This window comes from Erpetoichthys calabaricus, chromosome 5 (genome assembly GCF_900747795.2).
Source record: "Erpetoichthys calabaricus chromosome 5, fErpCal1.3, whole genome shotgun sequence".
NCBI classification, from domain to species: domain Eukaryota; kingdom Metazoa; phylum Chordata; class Cladistia; order Polypteriformes; family Polypteridae; genus Erpetoichthys; species Erpetoichthys calabaricus.
Genome location: NC_041398.2, coordinates 92,997,685 through 93,020,154, shown reverse-complemented (window position 1 = coordinate 93,020,154; position 22,470 = coordinate 92,997,685).

Sequence of the window (22,470 nt, the reverse complement as noted above, 5' to 3'; positions counted from 1 at the left end):
CAGCACACCACCGCGTAGAAGAGGGTGCTCGCCACAACCGTCTGATAGAACATCTGTAGCACTTTATTGCAGATGTTGAAGGACGCCAGCCTTCTAAGGAAGTATAGTCGGCTCTGTCTTCTCTTGCATCAGTATTTGGCAGTCCAGTTCAATTTATCATCCAGCTGCACTCCCAGGTATTTATATGTCTGCACCCTCTGCACACAGTCACCTCTGACTATCATGGGGTCCATGAGGGGCCTGGGCCTCCTAAATCCACCACCAGCTCTTTGGTTTCGCTGATGCTCAGTCGCACCATTTAACAAAGTCCTTGATTAGGTTCCTATACTCCTTCTCCTGTCCACTCCTGATGCAGCCCATGATAGCAGGGTCGTCAGCGATCTTTTGCACGTGGCAGGACACCGAGTTGTATTGGAAGTCCGATGTATACAGTAATCCCTCCTGCATCGCGGGGGTTGCGTTCCAGAGCCACCCGCGAAATAAGAAAATCCGCGAAGTAGAAACCATATGTTTATATGGTTATTTTTATATTGTCATGCTTGGGTCACAGATTTGCGCAGAAACACAGGAGGTTGTAGAGAGACAGGAACGTTATTCAAACACTGCAAACAAACATTTGTCTCTTTTTCAAAAGTTTAAACTGTGCTCCATGACAAGACAGAGATGACAGTTCCGTCTCACAATTAAAAGAATGCAAACATATCTTCCTCTTCAAGTCAGGAGCAGATGTCAGAGAGATAGCGAAAAAAAGCAAACAAATCAATAGGGCTGTTTAGCTTTTAAGTATGCGAAGCACCGCGGCACAAAGCTGTTGAAGGCAGCAGCTCACACCCCCTCCGTCAGGAGCAGGGAGAGAGAGAGAGAGAGAGAGAGAGACAGAGAAAAACAAACAAGCACAAATCAATACGTGCCCTTCGAGCTTTTAAGTATGCGAAGCACTGTGCAGCATGTCGCTTCAGGAAGCAGCTTGCACAGAAGGTAGCAACGTGAAGATAATCTTTCAGCATTTTTAGACGAGCGTCCGTATCGTCTAGGTTTGCGAACAGCCCCCCTGCTCAATCCCCCTACGTCAGGATCAGAGAAAGTCAGCGCAAGACAGAGATGGAGAAAAGTAAGTTGGATAGCTTCTCAGCCATCTACCAATAGCGTCCCTTGTATGAAATCAACTGGGCAAACCAACTGAGGAAGCATGTACCAGAAATTAAAAGATCCATTGTCCGCAGAAATCCGCGAACCAGCAAAAAATCAGCGATATATATTTAAATATGCTTACATATAAAATCCGCGATGGAATGAAGCCACGAAAGGCGAAGCGTGATATAGCGAGGGATTACTGTATAGGCTGAACAGGACCAGAGAAAGCACAGTCCCCTGCGGTGCTCCTGTGTTGCTGACCACAATGTCAGACCTGCAATTCCCGAGGCGCACATACTGAGGTCTGTCTGTAAGTTAATCCACGATCCATGCCACCAGGTATGAATCTACCCCCATCTCTGTCAGCTTGTCCCTAAGGAGCAGAGGTTGGATGGTGTTGAAGGCACTAGAGAAGTCCAGAAACATAATTCTTGCAGCATCACTGCATGCAATGCACTGCATTTATACATGGTAGGATAGAAATGCAAATGTTATTGTACTGTATGTTGCTATTCATTTCATACTAATGGATGGTACTGTGTTACCTGACTTCATGCCTCAGCACTTAAGGATGTGCACACCATCACACTCAGAAGGTCAGAGTATACCTGCTTCATCTTTGACTAAGAATATCTTCTCTGAATATAAAGAGAAAATATTTTTCTTTCTATTTTTTTTGAATGGCATGTGACTGTTGCAGAAAATTCAATAGAGTTCAAATAGAAAGTGATTTAGGAAACTCTGAATCTGCTGATTTGACATGTTAAAACACTCAGAAAACATTTAAATGACAGGTATGTTATTATTAACTAATTTGGCTGATGCCTTTATCCAAGTCGACTTACTACATTTGGAATACAATTGATTACATTTCTTTTGTTTTTCCAAATGGAGCACAGGTAAGTGAAGTAACTTGCTCAGGGTCACACAGTGTTGTAGCAGGACTTGAGCCCATAGCGTCAGGGTTTGAAAACCTTAGCTCCAAAGTCTTAAACACTACACCTCATAGCAGAATATTTACAATTGATAATAAACTTCAGACTGTAGTGATGGACCTGAATGTCTTCAGGAATATGTACAATTTGCTTTAAAATTTAATGTAGTGATACCTGCATGATGCTGTGGCTTTCCTTAAATGCAGAACTATATGTTATTATATACTCTGAACTCACACTGTTATTTGCATATACTAAAAATCATACACTGAGATTCTCTGTTATGTAATTGTAAAAAATTCTATTTCAAAAATCATGTCAATTGTTTAGCACATTGACCAAATACTGCCTTGTTGCTTTAAAATGGGAACTCAAAGTGAATGGCAGATGTTACCACATCCATTCACATGTGGGCTGCACAGGCCATTAGCATTGATTTGCCTTTATCTAAGAAACAATGGACTCAGAGGTCTGTTTGCATGATTTGTTTAGACTTTTCTTCTACAGTATGTCCTTGCCAACTTACTTTTATAAATATATTTATCACTGTTATCACTATTACTAGTTTTAAAATCTTCTTTTAAAATGTCTATATACTTATTACTTTACAATAAATGTGTCTATGTTCCATGTGCATAATTGTATGGTGTTTTATACTTTATTCAAACTAAAGACCTCTCCCCATGTGTATGTAGTATTCTCCTCTCATTCATCCATTAATCAATCTGCAAAATAATGTTGTGCATTACTTCTAATAAAAATGGTTCAGGATTCTTCTTATCATTAATATTTCTGACTATGCTCTCCATTATTTTTTCACAGGAGTGGGAAGTACACTTATCCTCTTGATATGTACTTTCATTTTTAATAGTAGGTATTGTCAATCCATCTATCTATCCATCCATCCATCCATCAATTTTCTTAACCAGCTTATCTTGGGCAGGGTTATGAGGGAAGCTGGAGTCTATCCCAGCAAGCACAGGATGCAAGGCAGGATGTGAGTCCATTACAGTGTGAACACACACTCCGGAAACAGAGAACTTAGCAACATCAATCCACCTAACCTGCTTGTCTTTGGACTGGGGGGGGGGGACCCATGTGGACATGGGTGAAACATGCAGAATCTATGCAGAAAGCACCTGAAGTGTGAACCCTGGTCCCTTTGTTGCAAGGTGTAAAGTAGGTATCATATTAATAAATTTAATCTTCTACAAAGTACATTGTCAAGGTAACTAAATAAATTTATTAGTTTTAATGAATTGATGAATTTGACATTCATGCAGGGAAACTGAAGTGGTAATGATCGCCTTATGTTAAATTTTAATACTTGGATAGTGAGCTGTAGAGTTTAGTAACAGTTTTAATAAGTAGTTTATAATAAAAAATAAAAAAAATTTAAAATGTCCCACTTAATAATAAATATTTCTATGAACAGTAGTAAGAATTATGCCTAAGGTGGAACATTTGTAAATGTCAAAGCAGAATCTTCCTGTTTTCTGATTTTGTAATAAAGAAAAATAAATAGCTGTGCTGAGCTACAATAATAGGATTTTGATTTGCTCATTTATTAATATACTTTCTCCTGTTAAAATAAAAACCTTTCTTTTCACATCTGCTATCAATATGTATGAAGAGGAAGGAAATGGAACATATAACACAGTTATTGCATGATCAGTCACATCTTCTGTTAATTTTAACTTTGCATATAATGTTAGCACTCTGAATACTGAAAACAATTATTTTTCAAATACAAAACAGGATTTTTACATTTCACAGTTTATTAAATCACTATTTATAAAATGTCAAGAACACATTTTGTTTAAAGCTGGTAAAATCTACCCTTAATGAAAGCAGCAGGATGTGTATTTATACCTGGAAATGACAAAGCTCAGCACAGGCAACTTGTATATTAACAAAATAAACATTCAAAATGTGCAACGGCCCAATTCTATATTGTTCCTGACATTGCTGAACACAGATGCATCCTGTTTTTGGCCCTAATCAGCACACAGCTTACCTTCCACATGCCGGCAACTGATGCAGGAAGCACAGTCAGTTGGTGCTGCTACACGACATTTCAAAGTAAAGGATTATTAGTCAGTCGCAGCAGACCTTATATATAAAACAGGGAGGCTCTTGGATGCATTGAAGAGCTAAGAGACGTATCTGAAATTCTTCTCCTTGCCAAAAAAGCTTTTGTCAAAAATCTTAACTTTTTTTTTCAGAACAGCTCCAAATATTACATTGTATTGTAAAAAATATATATTACTGTTGATGGCTGCTCTCCCAGTTATTGAATTTCTTCTACTTTTACGCTGACCAAATAAAAAGTAATCAAAAAATTTTCTAAAATAATTTTTATTAACATATTTTGAAACTCTGCAATCACTACCAAATTGTAATGTTCGTTTGTTACATTTATTGCTGAAAAATTCATCTGTTTAACGGACATCATTTTTTTTAATCATGAAATGCTGGGAAGCCAAACAATGAATGTATAGTTTATAACTCTCACCTACTTGAAAGAGAATCACTTGACAAAAACATTAATCACCTTGCTACTTATGAATTAAAATGGGTGCCGGTAAATCTAGACTTATTTGTTTTCAAATTTTCTAAACCATACTTCAGAGATATTTATTTGTTTACAATGTCCCACTAGGTCTAGCTAGCATATAATGTATACTCATAAAAAAGGACATTTTGTGGCCTTGTTCCATGTCTTTTAAAATTTTTTTTTACAGTTAGCTTCAAAAACTGCTGGCATCTTAAGCCAATTTATCGCAATGATATTTGGTTTAATGTTGGTTATTCACTTGAGGCTCCAGTTTCCATGGAGGACTGGCTTCCAATACTACTAATAAAATGAGCACATTCATCCATCAATCCATTTCCTCACACGTATTTCATTTCAGGGCCACTGGGAGGAGCAGAAGAAGGAGTAACTTCCATGAATTTCAGTTCCTTATACTGTATATATTCACCAGGCTGTTGTCATAAATTAGGAGTTCCAAAGTATGTAAGTCCCAAAAGCACTCCCAAAAATGTACACGAAAAGGGAAATCCCATTAACAACCTTGACTAGACACAAAATGGCCCAATACAATGTTTATACAATAAAAGATTTTTCTTCAGAAAAAAAGCGTTCTCCAATAACAATGAGGCTCCATTAGGGAACAACGGCAAAATGGAAATGCCTATAACAAGAAGGGAATCCAAATCAAACAAGTCCCAATACGGATTCCAATAGTAACTTGAAAACACAGAGAAATAGGTAGAAAAACACCAAATAAAATCACAAATCAAACTGAATTTACAAAAAAACACTCCTGAGTGCATTCAGAATGATCCGCAAGGAACTTGGAAAGGAAGTCGGATTTATAGGGTGGAAGGCCATTCTAGGCAGAGATTGGAAGGTGGTCCCACCTCTTGGGGGACCACCCACAAAACACAGAACATAAGACAGGCTCAGAGTACAAATACATAAATGTAAGGAATACTGCAAATCATACACAAATGAAAAAGTAACACATACAAATAAAGCAAAAAATATACAACAAAGACATACAACAAGCATTTGAACCCCAGCTAGGGGAGGAATCCTGGCTGAAATATGACAGCCAAGAATTCAAATGCCATACACAGCTTGGGCCTTCCCTGGCAACAATGAAAGCAGGGTCAGAAGTTGACTGCAAAGCATATTGCAGTTTACTCACAACGCAGCAACTGGAATCACCAATTACAACCCCAATTCCAAATAAGTTGGGAAGCTGTGTAAAACGTAAATGGAAACAGAATGCATTGATTTGCAAATCTCATAAACCCATATTTTATTCACAATAGAACACAGAAAACATGTCAAATGTTTAAAATGAGAAAATGTACCATTTTAAGAAAAGAATGAGCTCATTGTGAAATTGATGGCAGCAACACATATCAAAAAAGTTGGGACAGGGCCAGGTTTACCACTGTGTAGCACCCCCACTTCTTTTAACAGCAGTCTGTAAACGTCTGGGAACTGAGGAGAACAGTTTGTGGACTTTTGGGAGAGGCATGTTGTCCCATTCTTGTCTGATATAGGACTCTAGGCGTTCAACAGTCCTGGGTCCTCTTTGTCATATTTTTCGTTTCATGATTCGTCAGATGTTTTCAATTAGTGAAAGGTCTGGATTGCAGGCAGGCCAATTCAGCATCCAAACTCTTCTTCTACAAAGCCATGCCGTTGTAATAGATGAGTATGAGCTTTAGCATTATCTTGGTGAAATATGCAAGGACTTCTCTGAAAAAGACATTGTCTGGATGGAAGCATATGTTGCTCTAAAACCCGTATATACCTTTCAGCATTGATGATGCCTTTCCAGATATGCAAACTGACAATTCCATAGACACAAATGCACCTCCATACCATCAGAGATGTCGGCTTTTGAACTGAGTGCTGATAACAAGCCAGATGGTCCCTCTTCTCTTTAGTTTAGAGGACTCATCGCCCATGTTTTCAAAAAAGAATCTCAAATTTTGATTTGTTTGACCACAGAATAGTTTTCCAATTTGCTTTAGTCCATTTTAAACGAGTTTTGGCCCAGTGAAGATGGCAGGATTTCTGGATCATATAAACATATGGCTTCTTCTTCTTTGAATGAAAGAGCTTTAACCTGCATTTGTGGATGTTCACAGACAATTATTTCTGGAAGTGTTTCTGAGCCTATGCAGTGATTGTAGAAACATGTCTGTACTTAGTGCAGTGCAGCCTGAGGGCCTGAGGATCACAGGCATCCAATATTGATTTTTGGATTTGTCCCTTGTCCCTTGAGCAACATTATTCTGAAATTGTTCCACAATTTGTAGATGTAGTTTTTTTGCAGATTGGTGAACCTCTGCCCATCTTTAATTCTGAGAGACTCTGCATCTCTAAGATGCTCTTTTTATACCCAATCATGTTATTGACATGTTGCCAATTAACCTGATTATTTGCAAAATGTTTCTCCAGCTATTTCGTTTAGTACCACTTACTTTTTCATCCTTTTATTACTCAACTTTTTTCCTCTCTTATCAAATTCAAAATGAGCTAATATTTTTCATGAAATACTAAAATGTCTCACTTGCAACATTTATTAGAATTGGGGTTGTACACGTTTTGGCTGTTGGAGGAAAACACAATCACCCGAGTGAAACTCACATACTTCTTTTCTTCATTAAAGTATTGCATATTTAAAAAATAAGCATTGAGCTAACCACAAAATGTATTTATTAAAAGTAAAGCACACTGCTGAAGCCTGCATGCTATGGGCCCAGGTGCTAAACTGCTATGGACTCATTTTGTTCACTGTAATACAATGGTTTTCTTTCACTGTTAAAGTTAGACACTTGAAAGAAGTGTAATATCCTCCAACTACTACAATTTAAACCAAAAGGAAAATTAATTAAATCAGGGAACATGTATACATAACTCTATACATTAAAGAGAATATAAACTGAAAAAAACAAATACATTGTGTTAGGAATACAAACATAAATAATGCACTGAAAAACATAAAAAATGGCAAGTTCCCAATTTATCAGTCTAATTAGCCAGAATCTAAATGTAAAAGCAGGGACTTCTTATTGCACACCATAATCAGAGAAGTAAAACCGAAACCTTGTAGAAAAAAACCTGAAGGAGTCCCCATGGACTGGCGCACACAATGCAACGAATCAAATCCAAATATAGGAAGGACAAACTGAATATGTCTAGAGTACATAGTAGTTTGCAATTAGTAGACATTTTTCATGGGGACTAATTCTCACTTCATGAGAGCTTTCAAATATGTTGAACAACGTGAAACTATATGAAAAGTTACTGTGATAGCAAAAAAAGGAATGAAACAAAGTATAAGAAAATAAATGATGCAATTAAGGGCAACAACTCATCTAAAAAAATAATGTTCTCTGGCAAGAAACCAGGAGTAAACAATACAAAGAAAGCAGTATACAGTCAAAGAGCAAATATATTAAAAACAGGGCAATTTTTTAGTTTTGTTGAGTCCAAGTGGTGAGAAGGCATTAAGTTTAAAAATTCAGAGTGAGTTTTTGTGTAAACGATAGAAGTTATAATCTCTGTTTCATGGCTTTACTATTTCCAGAGCCAAAAACTTGAGAACTAGAAGTTTCTTTTATGTCTGATGAATCAAGGACTTGTTAGGTTTTCAGTGCTTTACTGTGTTTTTAAGTGTTTGTAATTGTTACGCTATATATTTGACATTCCTGTTTGTTTTTTCACATTTTTTAATACTTAGCTTTTAGTATAAGTATTTACTTATTTTCCTTTTTGATTTTGTAATGGAAATTAAAATTATGCCCTGTAATGAAGACAAAAGAACTGAGTTAAGGACTGTTTTTTGTTTTCTAAAGCTTGCTTTGTTAATGTTCATTTGTTGCTGTTTCACTTTGTTACTGTGTGTCTGTAATAGCTTGCATTCTGTAGTAATTCTACAAACTGCTTATAACTGGTTTTAGAAGTGCCACTTCTGAATGTGAAGCTGCTACTTACCATGTAAGTTTTACAAGTGAATGCTTTGGAGTGTGGAGACAGAAAGATGAAAGATCAAAACCGACTTTTTTAAATGCACGAGCCCAAGTTTTTGTGAGCTTCCAGAAAGAGGAAGACAGGGATTAGATTTATCACAACCAGAAATTGTCTTCAGATAGAGAAACATCTTTAAATAAGCTTACAAATGTCAGGTGATGAGCTGACAATCATGAAAGAGAAGACTCCAAGGAAGAACACAAGTCACCAGGAATGCTTTAAGTTACCGCCAAGTAACTACAAGATTAAGCACTGCCTGGAATCAATATGCATTTTAAATGTGTTGCAGATCTTCATGTTTTCAAAAGTACAGAATGATTCTGGTTGTATTTGGGGATTGTAACATTCAATTTGCTTTAATTTATAACACTAGTAATATTTAAAGATTAAAAATTATTAAGCCTGTTATCCTGCTTGCATGTTTGGCTATATTTTATGGCTAGGGGCTGAAAACAGCTAGGTCAATGAAGGATAATGGAGAGAAAGAATTCTGTTAAGAAGTAAGCTACAGTGACTATAATATCTAGATGAAGTCTGACAGCTACTGACAGAGTCTAGTGGACCATAGTCCTGGGTGTAAGTGCATTGCAATTGTTAACTGTATATTCCTAAAGGTTCACAAGTGTAAAAATTGACATATGGGAGAAGTGGTAGGGGTGTAACATATAAATGTGGGAGTACTAGAAAACTATTTGTGCATTTGAAATACGGTTAATGTTTTAAGGAAAGGGGTCCTCAAAAGCTGTCCCACAATTAAACATTTGATGCTGCAAAAAAAGGCATGGGGCAAGCAGGTCATTTGATATTGTAGTGCAATAAAGGGATATGGTTATATAGCCCAGCACCAGTAGGACAAACGTGCTCAGGAAATGTCTGGTTCCTAACCACGATCGACATGATTAAAGACCAATGGCAAATTTTCTTGAGAACTTTGACTTCCTCAGATAACACAGTGTCCTTTCCTTTGGGCTCCATTGAGCCCTGGCAACCTTCCAGTGTCTTGTGGACAGAATGCTACAGCTACACAGAGCCTATAGTGCTGCCTTCCAGGACAACATCATTGTCTATTCCAGCACCTTGGAAGACCATTTATGCAATGTAGATGCTGCCCTAGTGAAATATTTTTTCAGGCTGGTGGAAGCAAAGTATTTTGGATATGTTGTGGGTTAAAGACAGATACAGCCTCAAAGGTCATTTGCATTGTGCTATCAGCTGGGCATGATCCTGTGCTGATCTGGTCTTAGTACAATACGTATTTATAACAAATACTGCAAGACCCACTGCGTTGAATTTCTAAGACAAAGCATAAAAAAATAATAAAGAATTAGTTACTTGTAAATAATATTTAGGTGCAGTATGGTAATGTATGTGTAAATGTGTATGTTTGAGTGCAAAGTAAAAACAGAAACAGGAAAATGCCGCTATTAAATTTTTTCTTGCATGTGCCAAGGCCCCAGGGTATGTATCCAGCTTACCCTGATGATAGATCTTCCCAGGACTTACAGAGAGACAGTTATGCTTTAGATTTGATTCTACTAACATTTGCCTTTCAATCATTTCTTTCCATATAGGAATTGATTTCAGGGCTTATTCATACGCTCGTAGTGAATAACATTTACAACTATGACAGCAACACTCATTTCAATCTAATGTAGCTTAACAATTGCAATTATTTATTAATAAGTTTACATGAGGATGTAATTTTTCCCTGTGCTCTGGCCCTTTAAACTGGGAGGAACTTGTAGTGGCAAGTTATTAATTGAGAGAGGGTGAGATGTTAGTTGCTGGTACATCACCGTTAACGGGAAAGATAGATACTTCACATACTCCAGCAGCAGCATACTGATACAAAAACAATATTAAATTAAAGAGTAATAAAAACGCAGGTAAAAACAGACAATAACTTTGAATAATGTTAACGTTTACCCCCCTGGGTGGAATTGAAGAGTCACATAGTTTGGGGGAGGAACAATCTCCTCAGTCTGTCAGTGGAGCAGGACAGTGACAGCAGTCTGTCACTGAAGCTGCTCCTCTGTCTGGAGATGACACAGTTTAGTGGATGCAGTGGATTCTCCATAATTGATAGGAGCCTGCTGAGCGCCCATTGCTCTGCCACGGATGTCAAACTGTCCAGCTCTATGCCTACAATAGAGCCTGCCTTCCTCACCAGCTTGTCCAGGTGTGAGGCGTCCTTCTTAATGCTGCCTCCCCAGCACACCACCGCGTAGAAGAGGGCACTCACCACAACCATCTGATAGAACATCTGCAGCATCTTATTGCAGATGTTGAAGGATGCCAGTCTTCTAAGGAAGTACAGCCGGCTCTGTCCTCTCTTGCACAGATTAGTATTGGCAGTCCAGTCCAATTTATCATCCAGCTGCACTCCCAGGTATTTATAGGTCTGTACCCTCTGCACACAGTCTCCTCTGATAATCACGGGGTCCAGGAGGACCTTTATTGTTCACTACAACAGCACTTTGATCATCTCATCTTTGTATGTTGCTACATACTTGTAGTCTGGTCTAGTATGGTACTATCTTAGGTACACTGCAACTGACCCCAAATGTCCAAAGTTGGTGCCATAGAGAACTGGCCCTGGCTGCAATTCAAAAGGCATGCCCAAGCTGTCTTAGGGCTGGCAAGATACTACCCACAGCCTATATCCCATTTTCCCGAAAGGGCTACACTTTTTGAAGGAGCTAAATAGAACACAGTGACTCAACCTTACAGAATGGAACCTTAAGGTGGAACACACATTTTGTGACCTGAGGAAATCCCTTAACTTCAATTCCTATTTTGCTTTGACATAACTTTTATTGTCCTTTTATTCTAAGAATGCATCTGAAACCAGCCATGGGGTCATGTTAAGTTATATCATCACTGGCACAGAACACTGTTTTACGGTATACCTAAGCCAGAAGCTGTTGCACCAGAAGGTAATGTTGGCATCAGTGAAGAGACAAGTCCTGGCAGTCACCAAGTTGAGGTAATAATAATAATTCATTACATTTATATATCGCTTTTCTCAGTACTTAAAATTATTGGGATGGGAGTTCACCTTTTTTATAGGCCATGCCAGCTTACAGTAGATGGCCATGCACAAAGAGGTGAACAATGTTGTACATTGTAAATTAACTCTCCACCCCAATTCTGAAGCCATCTCTCCTTGCCTTGACCTCATGAATAGCTCACTCTTGCCTGTATGACAGAGCTGGATGGTGCTGCTTTGCAGTAAGGAGACTGTGGAAGACTGTGGGTTCGCTTCCTGGTTCCTCCCTGTGTGGATAGCGCTTTGAGTACTGAGAAAAGCGCTATATAAATGTAATGAATTATTATTATTATTATTATTGTGAAACACAACAGAACTGCATGATGTTATGAATATGGCGGTACAAACTGTGAACTCCATCAAGAAAAGTACACTTCATTTAGGATGTTTTGCTCTTCAGTGTGAGAGAATGTAGAATGATGATCATTTCCAGCTCTTGTATCACAGATGGCTTTTAAAAGGACGTGTACGCAATTGCCTATTTGAGCTGAAGACCAGCAGTCCCTTATTGATGGCGACTTTGGTACAAAGCTCACCTACTTGTATTACAGTATATTTTTGATCAGTTGAATCATTGGAATATTACAATGCAAGGGCAAAACAGCACAGTGTTTTTAGTTGCAGACAAAACTGAAGAATTAAAAAAAAGTGGTTCTTAATTTGGAACAAGAGAGTCAATGAGGGAACAACGTGACACTTTCCGAAGGGAAACTTTGCAAGATATTCTTCATGTCAGCATTTCTATTGCTGTCACACAACATTTGACTCAGTTATTAAATTCATTTTCAAAGTACTTCGAAAATCACCCATGGCATGAACATCTTTGGACTCTGGACCTGATCTCAGTGGATCCTTCATCAGAAGAAATGGTCCTGTCCACTGCACAGGAAAATTAACTGATGGAACAATCAGCTGACAGCAGCCTGAAGGCTTAGTTTTCCAAACTTGACCTTGCTTCTTTATGGATACTGGCTGGCAATGAATATCTCTCTGTCACAGTAGGCAATCAAATTTCTATTGCCTTTCACCACTACATATTTATGTGAGTCATTGTTTTCATCTGTAACTGTTACAAAATTAAAAGCCAGGAACAGACTTAAAACAACACCAAATGTTGTTCTGCCTTTCAGCCAATCCACCACAGTTTGCCTTCATTATTTCTCACAAGCAGCTCAGGTATCTCATTGAGGGTAAGAGAGAATTTTAATTTGGACATTGTTAACAATGGCATAACATTTTCTAAAATTTAGAATGTTGCATTTATGCAGGATACAATTTATTAAAAATGCATTCATTTGGAAAGGTGGGAAAAAAACAGAATCCTTGACCTAAGTGATATTTGAGATAGTTTGCAGGAAATGCCATTCTATAAGGCTTGGCCTAGACATGTTTGCACTTGGCACTTGTGACTCCAAAATCAAAAGTATTCCTGGCAATGATATTTTTTTATAATTATAGAATGCATGAGTATATCAATCTATTTCCAAATCAGTGCAAGTAAAGAACTGATGTTGGTTTAGTTGCACAGGAAATTGGTGCACTTGAATTTTCATCCATATTGTCAACTACCATCATCACTATATCCTTGTCACTCCTTGGACTGACATAATTCAATGCACCACTGGGGAATATGTGTTAGGATTATGCCAATCTTGTACTGCAGGAAGTGCAGTAGGTTGATGTCATGTCACTTTCACTCTTTAATGAAGGGAGTACTGCAATAATAAAAGATTCTGTCAGCTCATACTCATAAAATTCATTAGCTAAAAAGAACCCCTGCAGGTGTTAAAACAAACTGGAATCTGAGCTGTTAGCACCTGCATCATTACCTCATACTTCCTGACCACATCATAGACCTGGGGATTTGTCTGTCTACAGCACATGTGTTGGGTCAAGTTCTATCAGGTCATGTGGTGTGTCTGCATAGGCCCACAAATATTCAGCAGTGTCTACAAGAACAAAAAAAACTTTTAATTGCAAGAGTCATCGCCTTCATAAACATTGTAGGACAGAGAGGGAGCTACTCCCATAGAGTAAAAAATATATTTTTCCTGCCTTTCTGGAACTTAAACAAACAATCTCAAGTGAGTATTAAAGGTTTTGAGAGAAAGTTGGCCTGCTTAATGTCTTTTTCTTGTTATTTGAGTCCTTGGCGATATTGTTGGTAGCATATGCAAGCTCACAGAAGGTCCGTCTCATTAAAGATCTTTCTAGCCCTACTAATAAGATATTTGCCTGTGGAATAAATGGAGTGAAAGTGTGTGTTATTTGCACATTACCAAAACTGCGGTGGTGTCTTCCTGAACCTCTACAGTTGAAGCAGTTAATAAGATTATTTGGTGCTGTCTCATTTGCTGCTAATGTTAGGCTTTGAAAAACCCAGTATCTGACCCAAGGCACCAGCCATGACATATTAATTTCGAGTGTCCTCATGGGCTGTGCTTCAAATAAACTGGATACTCTCATTTGACTGTAGTTAACTTTTCTTTTGTTTTATTAGGAGTGGCAATAATGACTCTTTCAGAGAGAATGGGTGCAGGAGATGGCACAGATAAGTCAGAAGTCACCCAAGGGTCTTAACCGGAAAGACAATAAATAACAAAACTCAAGATTAGTCATGAGAAAACCCTGTTGATTCTCTTCACCTTGAGATCGGCAAAATCATAGAAATGTTTGAGAACTTCACAGGACTCAGTAAAATTCATTAAAGTCAATGGGGAAGAATATACTAAACAAATTTAAATGGATTATAATGATGCATTGGTATTTTATGTGTCCCTGATGTCTAGAGAAGCATCTGCCAACTATGCTTGGCTGACTACTGTTACTGATTATTAACCACTGTGCCTCCCTGAAATAAAATAAATAGAGTTAAATATCAGAACAGTACAATTTCTTGTAATACGTGGTAACAGGAAACATGAATTCACTAAAGTTTGCCTCCCACAGGTTCAATAGCAGGTACTTACCACTCTCGAACAGAAAAGTAGAGTTTGTGTGTTTCCTAACACTTTTGCTCATTCACTGCCACCACTACCAAAAGCTCAACACGATTGTGAATTCTTTACTCCTTCCCGTTTGCATCAACTGCACAGGACTCTGGGTAATACTATTAAAGGGATAAGCTTATTTATTACACCCAGGTCACATAAAGTTCATACAAAAAGACATTACATTTAAGACATGAATATACAGACACATTTCCAGTTTCTTTTTGTGTGCACGTTTTGTGTTAAAATGTATATACAATGTTTCTGCTAGGTTGTGCCTACTATTAGGATCAGTGTTATGTACTTAGGGTGGAGGGGGAGGGGCTGTCTCATCTAACATTGACTGCTACAGATCTGTGATATAACGCTGGGCTGGGTGGGATGCTGGGAAAGAAAAAATGTCTAAATTGGCATCACTGTGAATTTCCATGAAAACGTTTGGTGAATAAGCTCATCGACGAAGACTGCACATTCGCTGTAAAGAATGCTTTAGTGAATTTCGCAGATCAACATTACTCGGGATGTGTAACCAAAATATTGTTCAGAAAAGAGAGTTGTAAGTTGTATGTCAAAAAGGGTACATGAAATTAGAGCTAAGAAACATGAGACATAAATCTTGATCAGAGGGTACAAAAAATTGTCCTAACCAGTGAATTCAACCAAATAATAGGAAATTATGCAATTTTTTTCCTTTCATGAGTCCAATCTTGGACGGTTGGGTATGTGTGGTGCTGACTTTTAAAATGTTACACTAATGATTGTCATGATGCAAAATCTCTGGGAGCCACATTTCAGTAACGGGCTTTACTTCTTATAAACCTGTCTCCAACATCGAAAAGGAAAGCTAGATGGGACCACAGGAGAATGTGAATCATTTTTAACAACATTGAAAACACAAGAAACCAAAAAATGAATATAACCACGTGGCCTCAGAAACCCAGAAAAAATACTTAAATAATTTTTAGCGGCCAAGAACAGTTGAAAATAATTGAACTTATAAGCCACATCATGACACCTACAAACTTACAATTAAAAAAAGATTTGAACATTTTTAAGTGTGAAATACAGACAGAGTGCAATGTTTAATTTTTTTATTTTGCACTGATCAATGTTTTATTAGCAGTGTGCCTTGTGATGGAGCCTAGTGTTAATGGCGCTATATAACGACTGATTGATGAATGTATCAATAGTTAACTCTGTCCATGTCTTATAAGTAAGTTATGCTCTATCCTGTGTGTATCCAATGCTGTTGCATAGTTCCAGCTGAAGCCACTTACAGTATTTGCTTGACTTAGTGTCTGTCAAATGTCAAGAAGAGGGGTCCAGCAAATTATATAACCCTTTTATAACCTTTTTCCACTACATTGTGTCTTCTATTTTTATGTCAATGTAAATATTTATTATTTTACTCCCCTGCTTTCAAGCTTTCAAAAACTGTTGCATAGACAAAACCTTGCCATTTCCCTTGGGTGGAGCTGGGATTGCAGTAGATTATTTTGAGTCACTGGTAGCCAGTCCTCACACAGAATCTCAAACTGTAACAACATAGAGGACCCGAGGGTGGCAGCGAGACTTGTGTGAGCTAAAGTCCCTGTCTCATCTGCCTTTGTCTCTCTTTTCTTTCCTTTCTCTCTGGATTCAGTGGTAGAGGCACCTTAGAAGCTGAAAATGGCAAGTCTGTGACTGAAACTGTTCTCGCTATTTATTGCTATAATAATGTTTGAAATGCTACCTTATGCAATCCCGTTTCACAGTATGGCACAGTGGACCAGGGACTAGTGATGTATCTGGAAGTGGAATTTGGGAACCCTTGTTACTCCAAGATATTTGGCTCTCTTTACCATGTGTGCGGGATGGAAGACTGGGGAACTGTAACTATGGTAGCTAGGGTTCATAATGCCTGTCAGCCCTTTCAAGCAGTTGCCATTATTCTGTGCATTTTTGTTATGGATACTTCCATTTTGTTGTTTATTAAAAGATCACAGGTGCTGTGACTCATGAATTCACTGTTCGGTCATTATAAAAGACAGTAGCACCCAAAAACAGAGATCCAAACTCTAAATTTACTTTAAAAACAATGCAATTTTTAGAGAATAAGTAGGGAGGGGATATTAGACTAGCATTAGGATCTGTTGGCCTTGTCTTTTCAACTTTCTGGTTTCTGTATTGGTTTCTTGAGCTCCTGCCCGAATACTGACTCCTCTTTTGGTTTAACCTTAATAAAACTCATTATCTTTCAAACCAGTCTTTTAATAAAAACAAGCCCTGGAAGGCTGGATAGATAGATAGATAGATAGATAGATAGATAGATAGATAGATAGATAGATAGATAGATAGATAGATAGATAGATAGATAGATAGATAGATAGATAGATAGATAGATAGATAGATAGATAGATAGATAGATAGATAGATAGATAGATAGATAGATAGATAGATAGATAGATAGATAGATAGATCTTTATTGTCATTGTCACTGTTACAAAGAAACAACGAAACTGAAGGTGCAGTCGACTCAGTGTGAGGCATAAGAGTTAAAAAGACAAGAAGACAGAAAATAATAACAAACCAAATAGTAATAAAAGTACTTTATAAAATATACAAATTGCACTGGTTAAATGTACAAATTGCACTGGTTAACTTAAGGTCTCTCTATATTGTACATTGGTAGAATGATATGGAGCAGTTTTATTCTGAGTTCAGGGCCATGATTGATTTTGGATAAAAGTTGTTTTTAAGGCGGTTTGTCCTGATTTTCATTGCTCTGTATCTCTTGCTTGATGGCAAAAACTGGAAGAGGCAATGACCGGGATGTAATGAATGCCGTGAAATGTCTATTGCTTTTTTGCGGCATCAGGAGGTGTAGATTTATTCCAGAGTGGGGAGGGTACAACCAATTGTTCTCTCCACTGTCCTGATGACCCTGTGAAGCGCTTTCCTTTCTGAGGAAGTGCAGCTGCCATACCACACACACAATCCGTACGTAAGCACACTCTCGGATGCCTCTCTTCAGGCACACTCTGGCTACACTGTAAAGAGCCCCATCCCCAGACCTGAAAGCAGTATTCCTTTCTCAAGGTAAGCAAATTCATATACATTTTCTGAACATTAACAGTAGCTAAATCCATCCATCCATCCATTTTCCAACCCGCTGAATCCAAACAGGGTCACGGGGGTCCGCTGGAGCCAATCCCAGCCAACACAGGGCACAAGGCAGGGAACCAATCCCAGGCAGGGTGCCAACCCACCGCAGGACACAAACAAACACACCCACACACCAAGCACACACTAGGGCCAATTTAGAATCGCCAATCCACCTAACCTGCATGTCATTGGATTGTGGGAGGAAACCGGAGCGCCCGGAGGAAACCCACGCAGACACGGGGAGAACATGCAAACTCCACGCAGGGAGGACCCGGGAATCGAACCCAGGTCCCCAGGTCTCCCAACTGCGAGGCAGCAGCGCTACCCACTGCGCCACCGTGCCGCCCTCAGTAGCTAAATGCCATGCTAAATATAATTCAATTCATCTGACTTAATTTTGGAGTCATATGTACTTTCCTTTTAGAGTTTTTCATGTGTAAAGTTTTCATTAATTTTACTACTTCTCCTTAAGTCAGTTTTCCCTTGGTCTTTTTCTATATGGTCTTTATGCTATATACACACTACTGCACTTTCATTTACAATTGACGTTTTTAAACAAAAAGATCTCTGACCACACTGACATTTTCACACTGTTCACAAAACTATCTCTGTCCACATTGAAACAACCAAAAACGCATATGATTTTGGTGTTAGCCTACACTGGGCATACTCATAACGGTGGAAAAATCCCTGAGAGGTTGGAAATGTCGTCAGCCAAGTGATTTATCCAAAAATTTTACCAGCTGGTAAATTATTTGCCCTTTTCACATGTAGGTAGCATTCATACTATACAAAACACAATTTATACACATACAGGTAAGCAGCAAAACAGCTGCTCTCTGTCTGCTGTGTTGGTATGTGGTGTTCTTCCATGAAGTGTTTCCAATCAAGGAATGAGACGTTGTAATTGGCAGGATCCTATAAGGGAAGGGCTATGCAATAAACACAAACAAATCAGATTATCATTAGAGTCTGCTTTTTCAGTACTCTACATTTTCACCCATCCACATTGCAACAGCAAGGGTATATGGCTCTGAAGAGAGTTTCAAAATTCTTAGTTTACAGGAAAGGAGGAAACGGACACTAATGTCTGCATTTTTAAATGAAAGCAGAGTAATGTGGATGTAGCCTTAGTAAAAAGTCTATAGCTCAATGAAGATTTGAATCTGGTTTTACTGTAGGCCTAATGGCTAACAGAAAGTGGGGCATAGGTCTGTTCTTGATAGTTTAACAAGACTGGTTTGGAACCATGGCTGTCGCTGTTCGTATATTTTCTGTGTGATCACATGGCTTATTCCCTGGGTATTCCTACTTTCCTCTGACATCCCATTAATGTACATGTTAGATTAATGGGTGACTCTGATTTCAGCCAGTTTAATTGAGGGTGGCTGTGTGAGTGTGTCTTTTCCATGGTTAGTACATTATCTGTACCTGCTTTTTGCAAACCTTAATATAAAGCTGTGGCTTAAAAATTAGCCTGCTTCACTTCCGAGGGCCATCAGTTAGACAACCCAACCCTGTTGTTAAGTCAGTCAGTTTTCTTACACATGGCCTCTTTTGCTTTTTGCACTAATCCTACTTCTGTTATCTCTACAGGGCAGATCTGGGAAAACCTACCAGACGCACCATCAAAGACATCACTTCTGTTTCTGGCACTACGAATGATGGCACGTCTGGTCCCAGCACCACAAATGACGCCACTTCCGGTTCCGGCAGAGCAGACAACGCCACTTCCGTTTCCAATGGAACTGACGACGCCACTTCTGGTTTTGGCCTTTAAAGCCGCCATCTTTCAACATCCAGTCAGTTCAGTTCAGGACTCAAAACAATGCACATGGGTGCACTTTCTAAACCCTTTTGCAGCCAGGGACAATATATGGGTGGCTGCCCCAAACCTTTTTGTGTGTTTCGAGGCTGTTCATTTCACAATGAATATAGATAAATGTCACTTAATATTGATTAATACTGCTCTTATTAGATGCAACATTTTAAAGAGTTGAGAAGCTTATTGAAGTTAGCCTCATATAATAAGCATGTTTGGATCTTCATTTTATAATAGTGTTGTCCAGATAAAGAAACCAATTCCTAGCTTGTAAGGATGTGACTGGAAGTAAAGCTGATGTTGCTGACCAAGTGGGGCAAAGTCAGGTCAGCTATACAACTCCAGTCAAGATTGAATAATAACCAATAAGCTATTTTTGAAATGAATGTATTCCTTTATTAGCAACCTATTGTGTGCCTAATGAGGTACTATTCACTACTACAGCAGACAGCAAAAATAAAATAATGCCTTCTAATGAAAATTTGCTCTTTGCTTAAAAAATATTTTTATGTTCTTTATAATTAGTGTCCTTTTTTAATAACTTAGAGTAAAAATGAAAAATACTCATTATTCCAAAGTACCTTTATGAATTAATACATTAGATTTGATGTATGCTCCAACCAAAAAAAATCCTCTCACACGAGCCTGATTCAGTTTTATACAACAGGTTTGTGTGGATAATTCATGTAATAATAACGCCATTCCTATTAAAGAACAATTTCAATAATTCTTTGTGCATCAAAGAAAGCTTTGACTCCACATATTGTCCAAGGTCACTTAAATAAAGCTAATCTGTGCAGCTCTTAAAATTAGCTGAAGGTGTTACCTGAATTGATGGCTGCAGACAGCAAGATTTCAAAAGCATATTTAAAAAAAGTAATTCAAAGTGAATTCTGCCGATTAATTATTTGACATCTAATAATGTTGTTTAGTTTTTTATGTTGCTGCCTTTTATCGTCAATAATTTCACATGTTGGTAAACTAAATATTTTAGGTAAAAAATGACAGATTCTTCTGGGTATTCCAATTTTCCTCCCACATTGCCAAATGTTGTGCATGATTGGCCCCAATGTATGTGTGTGTTCACAGCAGTGGACCTAAACTCTATCCAGGGTGTATTTGTTGTATTTTACCCCAATGAGTAGGGTAAAAATAATCAAAAAACAGCTCTTAACATTTAATCTACTAAATCAATAAAAAGATTTCAAAATAAATAAAAATTAATAAATAAAAATACAAAAAATCAAAGTTGCAAAATTAAACTCAGAAATATTCAAAAGATGCTCACAATACAACAATAAAGTCAATAGAAATAAAGACAAAGAAAAAGGTAACAAATCCATTAACTGATATCCAGAAAACCAGAGCAAAGCCAAAAATTACAACTTAAATGATAAAGAAAAAGCACAAGACTTACAAATGAAGAAGACCACAAACAGGAGTCAAAGGACACCACCACAAGTGCTAATGCCACAGCACTGAGGCTAAGGCAGCAGGTGTCTTATAAAGGGCTCTGTAGTAATTTGTCATTGAACACCTGGGACTCCTAAAAACCAAAATCACACATATAATAAAATGTAAACATCTGTTCTAACCAACTTCTATAGGAGCACAACAGAGTTTGTTCTCAGTGGTTACACTGCAACCTGGTCCAGTATGTGTTCATCTCAGGACCACAAAATGCTACAGAATGTGGTTAAGGTGGCACACAATACTTGCACAAGGCTGCTTTATCTATTAACACACACTGCCTTCAAAACTCAAAAATTATTAAAAAATACAGCCCATCATCTTTTCTGGTTTACGGCAACATTAGTATTCTCATCAGTATAGTGAGGGACAGTATTTATTTTCAGCTCATAAGTTTACTCAGCAGCCACTCACATTGCACAAATCCATCCATTATCCAACCTGCTATATCCTAACTACAGGGTCATGGGGGTCTGCTTGAGCCAATCCCAGCCAACACAGGGCGCAAGGCAGGAAACAAACCCCGGGCAGGGTGCCAGCCCACTGCAGCATTGCACAAATGTTTCTTATAATACCTCGGCTAAAGAATCTTCTGAGAAGGATGCTCTTTGCACATTTTCAAATTCAAGTAATATAGTATGTTACAGGACTATGGAAGTCAATGTGAAACTTCTTTACACAGAATAGTTGTTGTATGTCGATGATATTTTGTGTGCAATAGAGCACAAAGTTGTGAGACCTTATTTATTTCACTTTTACTGCAATTACATTATTATTTTTTAGAAAGTAATAAATACAATTTGAACAGTATGGCAGAAAAATGTATAACAATATCTTTAGTATCTAAAATACAGATTGTCATATTACCATGTTATTATTTGTATTTTTTTAATGTATTTTATGTTTTACCCCCTGTAAAAGGATAAGTCAGCAGGCATAAAATGGTTTGGGGATGGCCACCCCATATCCTTGGAAAAAATGGCAAGGAAAAAGAAAAACATCTTTACAGAGAGGAGTCCAAAACAGAACTGAACTAACATGTTGGGTCTGGTCTATAAATATGGAAGAAACAGGAAGAGGTGGGAATCAGGGGAGGCCGGAACAGGAAGTGATGTCATCAGTATGTGTATTCTGGGTGCTGGAAGTGGCATCATCGATGGGTGCCAGACATGACGTAATGAGTAGGTGGGCCGAAGTGAGGTCTTTGAGAGGCACAATGTTTGGCTGGTCTGCAGAGGGACAAAAAAGAAAGTATCAGATGACAGTGTCAAACCCTGGTTCGACTGAGAAACAACAATATTTGAGCTCATAAACCGTCTCCCATGTGCACATGTGGGACACCCCCATAATGGTTTAATTTTCAT